Source organism: Manacus candei, unplaced genomic scaffold (assembly GCF_025592945.1).
Source record: "Manacus candei isolate 608988 ecotype Guabito, Panama unplaced genomic scaffold, ASM2559294v1 h1tg000048l, whole genome shotgun sequence".
Taxonomy (NCBI): domain Eukaryota; kingdom Metazoa; phylum Chordata; class Aves; order Passeriformes; family Pipridae; genus Manacus; species Manacus candei.
In genome coordinates, this window is record NW_026138096.1 from 2,448,378 (window position 1) to 2,460,644 (window position 12,267).

General features: G+C 39.3%; 1 protein-coding gene across 5 annotated transcripts in view; it reads left to right on the top strand.

The window, feature by feature from the left end:
* Positions 1 to 228: 228 nt before the first annotated feature.
* The window catches only part of SLC2A9 (solute carrier family 2 member 9), a 107,504-nt gene continuing 95,465 nt past the window's right edge, over positions 229 to 12,267 (top strand). For 3 of the 5 annotated variants that reach the window (XM_051798449.1, XM_051798454.1, XM_051798451.1), the window contains exon 1: positions 229 to 594. The gene's annotated coding sequence lies outside the window, so the exon portion shown is untranslated. Of the gene's footprint in view, positions 595 to 648; positions 668 to 7,997; positions 8,564 to 12,267 lie in introns of those variants that run through there. The other 2 variants (XM_051798450.1, XM_051798453.1) reach the window with 2 other exon arrangements.

Consider the following 12,267-nt stretch of genomic DNA (forward strand, 5'->3'; position numbering starts at 1 on the left):
GTAAAACAGATTGCCTGACACAAAAACCTATCAAATAAAGCAAATAAATGCATGCTTTCTCTGAAGACTTACCTCACTGATCTTTCCTCTTTCAACTTTATTCTAGTACAATTAATTGCACAATATTAAACCAACAGTTTAGCTTATCTGTTGTACACTTCTTCACTCATTAGCTGACTTTGTTCCTTACATGTTATTCAGTGTCTTTCCTCCTGAGAAATTTAAGGCTAAGTAATTACCACTCCAATGCAGGAAGCAAATGTGCAGGACATAGGAAGAGTTTTCTTGGGGAACAGGGAGGTGTGTTTTATGATGTATTTGGTTACTGTGCATAAGACAGACAGACTGAGACCTCAGCAGTTTCTAGCCCACTGGGACAGCAGCCACGCCTCGCCCTCCCCTCCGTCAGCCATGCACTGACTGAAATTCAACCTGAGGACATAGGGGCTGGCTGTCTTTACTAAAACTGTCCAGAGCCCTTTCTACTGACTGAGAAGGAAGGAAGAAGCTTTTCACTTTCTCATTCTTTCTCTTGAGGGCCAGCACAGCAGAGGATGCCCAGCAACAACTCATCTCTTTACTGATCCACAAAAGGTTTGTTTTTATGGGGAGTGTTCTGATTGAGAGGAGTCTGTACCTGTAATGCAACAGCTTTTATCTTCTGAAGGTATTTTTCTGTAACTGTGGCATTCTTTGGAGGCAAAAAAAATTCAGTAATGCTTTCTTTAATTGCTGTAAGTATATATTAATCATATGCTAACTTGGCAGGTGGATTTATTGCAAATTGCTTCTGTCTTCAAGCACAGTAAAATACTCATTATAGAAAGGAAACAAAAAGTCATGGGGAGCTTCAGCTCCTTGGCAAAAATTTTGAGTTGTAAACTTGGGGTCTGACATAAGTATTCTAACCAATATACAAGGAAATAATCTTATGATTGTAAGATTTAAAGAAAAGGTATGGTGGCTTCTTACAATGTGTAGTAATGTATGAGGAAACTTGCAACAGATAGATGAGGACTTGTATCCTTGCTTGTTTGTATTTAAGAGGGATGATCAAGTATTTATATAAGTTAATAGGAATCTCTTCTCTTGGTCTTGTGGGACCTAGTTTAGGTCTAAATAAATTTTTAAAACTGTGAAGGATGTTTTCTAAACTGGAAGGTAGGAAAGTAGGGCTGGGAAATCTTTGCACCATATCCTTCTTAATAAAATACATTAAGATACTCCTTACTTGGTCAAGGGGTCTAATTCTGTCTTACCTATGTTACTTATGGTGAGATAATTCAGGGGGTAAAGGTTTAAGATATTTTCATGAAAAACACTAACAAGTACTGCAGGTTTAAGCTGAGGTTGTGATATTGTATCTCTTTTTATCCATTATCTTTTTGAGTCCTAAGGTAGAAGAAAACAAACCACAGAAAGCACTCTCTGCTTAGACACACAGTGTGAAAGGCAAGCAAAGATCACAGACTGCTTCAAATCTGCCAAGCATATCAGAAAAACAAACCCCTCTCCTTTTAATAACATTTGGTGTTAACTGATTTGGAGTAAATCTTAGAGATTTTTAAGAGGAGCAGTACCCAACACCTATAAAATACTTTCCTCCTGTAAGCACTTTTTTTGTGTCATCTATCCTCAGAGGCAGGAGGCAACAACTGGCAATACCAGAGGTAGAGTCTGTATATTTGCTTACCTGCTTGCTTTGAATTTTGTTTCTATGGGTTTGTTCAGAAATTATCTTGACAGTTGTCCCCAGTGTTTTGGAGTACCACATTATTGCTAAATCCCCAAAACGACTTATTTGGAAGAGCTAACAAATCCACTTGCACTAAGTCATAGAGTTCAAAATTCTAAGGCTGCAAAGCTGGAAGTTGGGCAGGTCAAGAACCATAGTTTGACAGGAAGTACTTCCCTCTCGTACTGGTAGACTATTTAACAGTAATACAATAGGATGAGTCAAAATGTGTATACAGTCCAAATGTTTCCTTTAGTCTCAAATATCTGCAATGGTTGTCCTGACTTGTTCAGTATCAGTGTCAGAGAACTGGAGAGCCAGCTGATGCCAGGGGCTGCATGCAACTTGCCTTTAAGCAACTTGCTCCTTAAGCAACAAGACCTGATACCTACCAGGCTCCTAGTCCAGACAGGTTTGATTCTCTACCTATCAGCCTCTGTTCTAGCCTTGTCAACCTCATATTCCTCATTTTTCCCTTCTTTTACTCCTCACAATGAGGAGGAGTTTTGTTCCTCAACCTGAAAATGAGATTTGCTCTGTATTGCTTAGTCGTAGTGCTGAAAGGGCAGGGGAAGAAGAGCAGAAAGAAGGTGGCTGTATGGAGAAAACAAAAGGATGGAAAAAAATTGCTTCTCAATTCTCATGATCGGGTGAGGGGGTGGGTGGGGGGGGTGTTGTTCTTGTGGGTTTTGTTTTCCAAAACCAAAACTTTCTAAACACCACTATGCTGAAATATGGGGTAGTCTCCCCTATCCAATGCTAGATCCTTAACCCCTAGTTATCTCTCTGTACCTCAGGGATGTATGTTTCCCAGTGAGTCTCATGTTATAACAACAAAAAGTCAAATTATAGGTTCTATAATTTCTGTATAGGTACAGCAAATCACTGAAGATTAATCTTTAGTCCTCCTTCATATTCAAAACAGTGGCTGATAAGAAATAGAAATGAACTCCTTATTTCTGCTGCTAGGCTGTAACTCAAACTGCTTAAAGAGAGTTAATGTCTTCTGGCTTTCAAGTCAGACAAAACTAGTCCATGAAGGAGAAAGAAAAAAATGAACAAGTAATGAAGCAAGGGGTTATCTTTCTCTTCCCCACTGCACTGAAACAGAGGAGTCATACCAACAGACACAGCTCTTTCATGGCTTTGGCTTAGCAGACAGGAATTGTTCCTCATTCCTAAACAGGGTGTTATAGTGGAAGGGGAATGAAGATTTTGGCTCTTACTAGACTTTTACTAGGAAAAAATTTTATGAACAAACATCACAGACAATGGGTAGAAGGAAAAATAGTAAAAATTTGTTTAGCAAGGGAGTTGTCAAATCAGGTTGCTCTAATTGTGAAATGATTTTGTGGTGCACCACAGAGTTTGGAGAAGAAATGTTTATTACTGTTCCATTATTTTGTTACTGCTTCTTGATTTACAAATTGGCAAGGTTTTTTGTTTTGGTTTGGGGTTTTTTTAATTATTATTTTCTTTTTTTTTTCTTATGGTCATACAGCAAATATACTTTTACTTTAAGTTTAAAAGTAAGAAAAATTAGGTAAAATTAGAAGATATCTGGATTACCAGCTGAAAAAAACCCTTCAGATTGTATAATAGGAAGTTATTCCTGTAAAATTTTTTTTGGATTGCAAGCTGTTTTTAAAAAGGATTAAAAAATAACCTATTGGAGGTCTTGAGTAAGTGAAGCAAATAGAACAAGATCATAACACAGAGCCAGGAAACTCTGAAGAGAGTGGTATCAACTATTAAACTTGGGCAACAGGGTTGAAATCATTCTACGCAGCTACAGAAAGCAAGTAATTTCGTTTAATGGAAAAACACCTAACACTAACCTTGAAGAAGAGCAACTGTATTTAAAAAAATATTTTGTCTGCTGAACTGTCAGTATTTTAAGGTAATCCCTGCAAACATGAAAGAACATGCTGTAGAGAAGAGAGTAACTTGAAAGAAAGTCACAGCCAGATTCCTCCCTCCTTGGCCTTTTGAAAAAAGAAGTTAAGCCACATTGGTCAAAAGTTGTGAGGTCTTCTTCTCAGTCTCCACAGTCACTTGAAGTTGTCACATTATCCCTTTCATTGCTCATATCTACAAGCTCCCTCACTTTGGTCTCCAAGTATTTCCTTGGCATCTTGGGTAGAACAACAATTTGTATCAGTAGTTCAAATCACTTCAGATTAGAGGCAACAGTGAATTAGAATAGGTTTGGTTGGTCAGTGTCCAAATGCAGTTGGAGTCTTCTCCATATGCATTTTCACATACAGCTTACCACAACAGAAGTGTGGATCCAAGGATTAACATCACATGTAATCTGCTATATTGAAAATCTGTGGTCAGTCAGAGATTGATAAACAAGACACAAACAAGTCTTGATTTGGCCAGAGAGGGCTGTGGCTTCTGTGGAGCTATGTGTACAAGCATGAGTCAGAGCAAAGATGTATATGTAAAGGTGCTGCAATTTAACCTCTCATTTAAGAAATTATCTTGTCCCTGGTGTATCCTATCCCACAAAGAATACTAGACTTTAATCAACCGATGTAGATCAGGACAAAAGTCACTTAATGAGGTCTGGAAGCTGTAGGGGTCCTGTGTGGTAAACAGTCTGGCTATTATATCTCCTGTTGTGGATTTTGGGATGAAGAGTGGGCATAAGGTAATATCCCCATACATAAGTGAGGAACAGCACATTATACACTAGTTCCATTGTGAATTAGGTCTAAATTACTTAGAGAAAGGAGTTGAAGAGTTAAAGTTAGGGTTTCAAGAAAAATTGAAGCTGGGATAACTACAGACAGCAGGGTGCTGCAGCAGTACTTTGCACCTGGATGGAAACAAATATTAATCAAAATGATCAAGAGACAAATCAAGCCATAAGGATGTGGAGGCCATGGGGCAGAACTGAGCCTCAGATAACATAGTGTTCTGGTCTTGCAGAAATATGGGGAAAAGCAAGGTGGGGACAGCAGCTTAAGGAGCTTCAGGAATGAATTTCATGCTTTTACCAAATCATGCGAGGGGTTGAAGAGAAAAATCATAGTAATAAAAGAACCACCACAGGAGAATGAATGGAGATCACCAAAATTTTCCAAATTTCTCTTTTGAGAGAAGTGCAAAGTCTCTTAGATCTGCAGAATATAGCATTTACCCTACCTTGCTGCCTTGAGGACTGTTGAGGGCATATCAAAACTAGAGCTGACAACAGCATTCAACTATTTCAAGGAGTTAGATATATTCAGGGTATTCCATGAAAATAGCATATATATCTGTGATGTACAGCTTATGTGTCCACCCAAAGCAGCTGTGGTGGCAGGTACTGCAGAGAGAAAAGTTACTACGGTATATCATCTTTTTCCTTCCTTTGAGACACTAAGAATTCACAAAGGTGAGAGTGGCTACACTAAAAGTTTGCCTATCTTATTCTGGCACACCACATAGCTGCTTCTTACAGGCTGGCTAGAAGCTGCACACCTCTTTTGCAACAGTAATTACACAAGTTAGTTTTTTACCATTCCTGCTTCCCTGGGTTATGCTTTTGCAGTCTAATGAAACAATCAGGCCGGTTTCCAGCTTTTATTATCTGCATGTGAATTGATTTGTTCCCTGCTAGGGAAGAAGGGGAAATAGCAAACAGGGCCTGTACTAACTAACACTATCATGAGTTTCAGTTTAGACAAATTCATGGTGTTTCCCTCTTCTGTGCTGGCTCTTCTCTCTACGTCTGTTAAGATCTTGAGTACAAAGTTGGAAAAACTGAATTTGGTGGCATTATTATCATGTTTACTTGAAGATTATCAGCTTGTTTTGTGCAGCTGATAAAACAGTAATGGTTCTATTTAAATGTCATACCATTTGTTGATAATCGGTTATTAAACTGCAGGGTGGATATTTGCTCTCAGTGTTTCTGCAGAACACCATGTTACACTATTTACACTGTTTAGTCTGAAGTTTAAATGTCATGCAGAAGATTCTTTCAGGGACACAATTAATATGTTGTCTTCATCTCACTAATTGATACATGATGTGCTATGGAACATCAATGAGCAGTTTTAGATTTAACTATCAATTGAGCAGACCTCATTGTTGTATATCAGACTGGAGAGTTTTACGTCCACAATTTAACTGTCAGGAAAGTAGGCAGAAGAAGAAGAGCAAATGTGCATAAGACCAGAAAAATATTTTAATATACATATTGCTAAAAGCTCTCAGAAGTTTCTATAGGACATGTCTGTTTCTACTGCTAGAGTTGGCTGAGCTCTTACTTTCAGACCAGACATAGCGAGACTAATTGAGAATCCACTCTATTTTTCATTTATAATATAAATGAAAGGAGAAAGGCTAATAAGTTTGCCAATAGAATGATTTTCCCTGTGCCCCTCAACAGTGAGATTTGTGAGCAATGGGATTGCAGCAGTCTGTGGGGCTCTGGAGCATACCTGACACTTATGATGTGCATAAACCTTTGCTGTGCAATGTCAGTGAACAAAAACCACTTTGAAAGCCCAATGCACACAGTCTCCTCTCAGAAAGGGCTTGGACAGGAAGGTAAAAAAGGAGCAGGCATGCCAGACACTTGTGATATTTAACATTGATGGGTTGTATTCCTCAACCACAAAAACCAGCAAGTACAAGAATCTCTCTTCTTTTACATAACTACAATATATCCTTTTCCAGGACTTTAGGGATAGCCAGAAAATGCCGGTCCTCTCTCCTCCAGCTCTACAGTTCTATTGTATCACAACTGAAGTAGAAACAGCATAAGCTATCATCGAATGAGATGTGAGTGAAGGGGAGAGAGTTTTAATTAAACCTTTTCTAAAATGGAAGTAAACGACCAAACAAAGAATTTTATAGCAGGAAGCTTGAGAGGATGAAAAATGTACAGAAAAAATTATTAAATATTGGCCCAAAGGCAAACTAATAACTCAGAGTAGTTTGATAGTAGTCCAGCTTTTTTTTCAAGTGTTGATTAACTACCTCTGCTCTTCACTTCCCACTCTGAGCCTCTTTCTTTAAAAGGGTATTTACACTGTAGGACTCCACAAGCAATAGGCTGTCTCTGTAGGCTGTAGTGCTCTATTTTGTTGATAACTTCCCTTTGCTGGTCCTGCTTCTCCCTGTCCTACAGCATCTAGCTCCAGTTCAGTTTTGTCTCTGCTCTGAGGGATATCTTGCACCAGTTCCTGGCACTACTGCAGCAGCTCAGGGAAAAAAAAAAAAAAAAAAGTAGAGAATTTTACCAAAACAGATATTTCCTGTCCAGACCAATTCCTCTTTAAAATAAACACACCAAGTCACTACTGGTGAGGGAGAAACCTAAGGATGAGGTTGCCTGTTAAAGCATTGGATGAGGGGAGATTCCTTGGACACATTGGGAAGATTGTGGTACAACAACAGTGGTGATTTTGTTTGAATTTCAGTAAACCAAGACATGTTCTGGCTTGTGAGGCAGAGTAGTCTTGGATATCTTGTCAAGTTTAGGAAAATGAGAACTATTTTGGTGACTAAGATAGATACAACCTGTGAGGCATAATTGCCTAATGTAGCACAACAGGAGTGTGCCCAGGGAACCAAGCAGTTAATGTACAAATGAGCATGTAAACCACCACTACTTCACTTGAAGGGTATGGCTGATAAGTTTCATAACACAAGAATTAAGGAGATTCCAGACAAGTCATCAGAAAAGCAATTAAAATCGACAACCTGATGTATGGATCCTGTTGAACTCATTACCACAGGATGTTGGAACAAAAAAATATAAATAAATTGGAGAAAGGACACAGGAGATTGGAAAGTGGATCCAAATACATACTGTAAGTTAGGAAGTTGCTAAGAAACCAATAGCAAGAATCTGACCAGTTAAACTTGCTTTGTCTCTCACTACATCCTTGAATAACCACTATTAGCCATTGTGACCTCAGTCAGTCCTCATACGGCTTCCCCTCAAGGCCCTTCACCATCCTCGTTGCCCTCCTCTGGACACTCTCTAACAGCTGAATATCTGTCTTATATTGCAGTAACCAAAACTGCCACAATATTCAAGGTGAGGCTGCACCACTGCAGAGCAGAGCGGGAGCTTTGGTTATGTTGCACTTTTGGTTACAGCACTATAAGAAAGATATTAAGCAATGAAGACTGTGAAGGACCTCGAGGTGAAGCCGTACGAGGAGCAGCTGAGGGAACTCGATCTGTTCAGCCTAGAGAAGAGGACACTGAAGGAGAGCAGTCTACAACTTCCTTGTGAGGGGAAGAAAAGGGGCAGGCACTGATCTCTTCTCTGTGGTGACCACTGACAGGACCCCAGGGAATGGCCTGAAGTTGTGTCAGGGGAAGTTTAGGTTAGATGTCAGAAAAAGGTTCTTCATCCAGAGGGTGGTTGGGTGTTAGAACAGGATCCCCAGGGAAGTGGTCACAGTACCAAACCTGACAGAGTTCACAAAGGCTTTGGATGATACTTTCAGCCACATGATATGACTCTTGGGGATGGTCCTGTGCAGGGCTAAGGGTTGGACTTGACGATCCCTGCGGGTCTCTTCCAACTCAGCATATTCTGTGATTCTCTGATAAGATGTGACTATGGGGCTGGACCAAATATAGCTCTGACAAATTTTATTGAAGTGAGACTGTGTAGTTATCTGTACCTTACAAAGGTTCTACAAGGAAAGTACAATTCAAGGGAAAGGGCACATCTCCTTCCTAAGGTAAGGAGTCCTTGGTATACTTAGTCTCAACAGTAGCATTAATAATTTCTGTCCTTATCTGCATCTGTTGTGAGAGGAAAGGTCCATTACAGAATGGATTGCTGGCTGTGGTTGGAACAGTACCAAGGTAAGGACTCTTTTATTAAGATTAATTTTAATGCTTTGCTTGTTTTGTCTGCCCCAGAGAATGCAACTGTCAGCTTTCTAGAAATGTCCACAGTGTTTCAGAAAAATAGATACCTGTGAGTCTGTTAGTGTACACACCTTAAGGTTTTTTCTACATTAATATGCATGTATGAACCATTAATCATATCTGTCGCATAAAGCACAAAATTACTTTCTACAGCTCTCTGCAATCAGTTCTAGATTTTAAGTAAAGTTATGTAAAGTTATTAAAGTTATGTAAAGTTTTTCCTCCCATCTGCCTTCCTTTTCAAAATAACTAAATTATAGATTGAGCAACACAATCTCCAGATAATGGTGGTATTGTGCATTGCTTTATCATTTAATGCAATTAATTTTACACAGAAGTAACTAAATTCAGCCATATGTCCAAGATCCTCTTTAACAGTGTATTTTAGCACTTGTATAACTTGCTTGTGTGCTTAGACAGCATGTTCTTGCATCCTATATTTGTCTGGAACACTGAATTACCTTTCACAGACCGAGTCACACAAAGTACTTAAAACCTTGATTTTCATTACAACCATAAATGGAAGATGAGTGGATCTATGCAAAAAGTCTGCCATGCAATTGCAAATTATTTCAATAATTGCTTGGGGAATAAAATGATGACTTTGAACAATCTTCCAGTGGCTTAGTGTGTACTACCTATAGACTCCCGTTTCTGTTCTCAGGTTAATGTTTTATTAATTAACGACATAAAGCTTAACATGGAGGTAATGCCCCTTAAATGAACAGCAAAGTGGAATGCAATAGCCTAGAGTCGTTATGGGATTTTTAAACATACATGGCATGAGTCATGCACTTGGATATAATCCGGTCACTATCACATCCTGTTGTAATTAGCAATAAAACTAGGGACAAACTCACTGTTAGTGACATGACTTTTATCATGTCGTGCTTTCATATACTAGTTTACACCATGAAATTACAATAGTTTGCTCGATATTCAAACTCTTAACGGTGAGAGTGGGCAGAGGCCAACTCAGATTGAACTTTAAAGCCAGTACTTAAGACTGAAAAGACCAAAAGGTTGCTACAATGGGAGAGGCTTGAGTATGAACAAAGCATAAAAGGTTGAATACAGAAGCTGTCAGTAGCAACCCAAACAGAGGGTATTAGGTTATCATGGAGTGTTAAATAACTTGGTGATTTTGTTACCTGAGAAACTGGGCATGCATCTCTCTGGAAGCTTGTGTAGTAACAGGGTAGGCTATCAGAGAATCATAGAATCATAGAATCATTTAGGTTGGAAAAGACTTTTAGGATCATTGAGTCCAACCATTAACCCAGTACTGCCAAGTCCAATCCTAAACCATGTCCCTAAGTGCTGCATCTACACATCTTTTAAATATCTCCAGGGATGATAACTCCACCACTTCCCTGGGCAGCCTCTTCCAGTGCTTGAAAACCCTTCCAGTGAAGAATTTTTTCCTAATATACAATCTAAACCTCCCTCTGTGCAACTTGAGGCCATTTCCTCTTGTCTTGTCACTTGTTACCTGTGAGAAGAGACTTATGCCCACCTCACTACAACCTCCTTTCAGGTGGTTGTAGAGATCCTACCTGAGCCTCCTTTTCTCCAGGCTAAACAAACCCAGCTTCCTTAGCAGCTCCTCAAAAGAGGAGCTCCAACCCCTTCACGAGCTTTGCTGCTCTTCTCTGGACATGCTTTAGCACCTCCATGTCTTTCTTGAAGTGGGGGGCCCAGAAATGAACACAGGATTCAAGGTGTGGCCTCACCAGTGCTGACTACTGCCCTGCTTCTATTCTTTCTCTAAGAAAAGTCTGGATTCAAAATGATGGATTTCTATCAATGCCCTTTTATTCCACAAAATGAGCAAAAAGATACATTATTCACTTGAAATCACAGTGAAATTAACTTCATTTCTAATGTCTTATGCTGTTTTGCTTACATAATCATTTCTATGAATCATTAGACCACCTATATAATTAGGTGGTTAAAAACTATTACTTACCATCCTAAACAAAGATTGACAATGAAGTTTACTGGAGAAAAATTATTTTACAATTTGACTGCAACTGAAACAAAGACAACCTTTTATGGAGAATTCCTTTTGCTGTTACTCGTGCTAATCAGCTGAGAGAGTCTTGCTTTTGACAAATAAAGGTACTGTACTAAACTCTTGCAGTGTCTTCTACCTCCCTTTCTGGAGATCACAGTTCAAATTACTTCAGTTTCCAGAGTAAAAAAAAACATGGAGCGGAAACACTGCTCAAAATACTGTTTAGTGTCAAAGACGAAGCACACCTTAGATCTACTAAGAATTTACTGTTAACTGTGAGTCTGTTTCTATAACTGGAATTTTAATACTCTTGTTATTAGTCCAGATCTACAGAGAAAGAGAGGACAACAGTGCAGTCAGCAGAGTTACACACATGCTGCTCAGACCCTCCTCCTCTCCCTAGCATTTTGCTTATCCATCCTCTGCTCCTCCTAAGGTGGATAGTTTCACCATGGTGGGGAGTGGGTCACCTGCACCTCCAAATCCTTTGGGTTTTTGTAAAATAAAATCTTTGGGATTTATTTATTTTTATTTACTATAGAGCAGTGCCTTTTGTGCATGTTAGAAACATGTATTTGGGTATCTTTTTTTGACTGCCAATCATCTGGTAGCAGTGATCATGTTTGGCCAGAAGCCCTGATCTGCAGAAAAGCTCCTGGTGATGAGCAGGTCTGGGGTTCAGATTTGAACTGAAGTCATCAAGTGAGGGTCAGACACAACCCCGTCATCAACAGGCAAGTCCATGGTGACAAGGCAGGTCTGACTTTCAGCCACAAAGTCAAGCCTATTGGTCAGTGTAGAGGTCTGGATCAGTTTTATGTGGACTAAGGACAACACTTGAGAATGTGCCCTCAGTGTGCTCTCCTGAGTGAAGGTGGAGGAGAGTCCCTGCTGCTCAGAAGGCTCTCCTTAGGACTGAGTGTCTGCACCCACCCTCTCAGCTGGCTCTGAGCCCAGGACAGACTCGGTGCTCAGGGCCTGACACCAAGAAATGCTGAAAATGGTGATAACTAACAGACTTTGATCCCAATATCTTTTGAAATGCAAAGCAGGCCCTTTAGTAATCAGCCTTTGCAGTGTTTCATAACCCTTGGAAATGTAAGGGAGTTTTGCATCTTTACACTCGTAATTGAAACCTACTGAGTTTGACAAAGCATTTTTTTGGTACTGTTTTTAAAACTACAACAAAAGACATTTAAATGTCCCTGGAAATCACAGCTAAGGCTTGAGAGAGGGGGGAGGATCTATCTCATTAGTTTTTTCTTTAATTCTCCAATTCTTCAAACTGGGAGAAGAACACAGATTTTCACAACATGCAGAATTTTACCATATTTACATATAAAGCTTTAATTACACAAATTAAGGTAGTGACACATTAAAGACAATTCTTATATTACATTATCTATCCCTACTTTTAGAGGGGAATACTTTGATAATATCTCTTAGCCTTCAAGAGGATAAATAATGAGCTGCTGCTTGCCAGGTTTCACGAATCTGCAGTGAGAATAATTTGTTACACAAATATTTCTGATTATTTTTAGTCCCTAGATGAAGAAAAAATGAAACATCAAACCTAAAACCACAGCTAGACAAGCTAAAAGGTTTTGGTATCTTGAAGCAA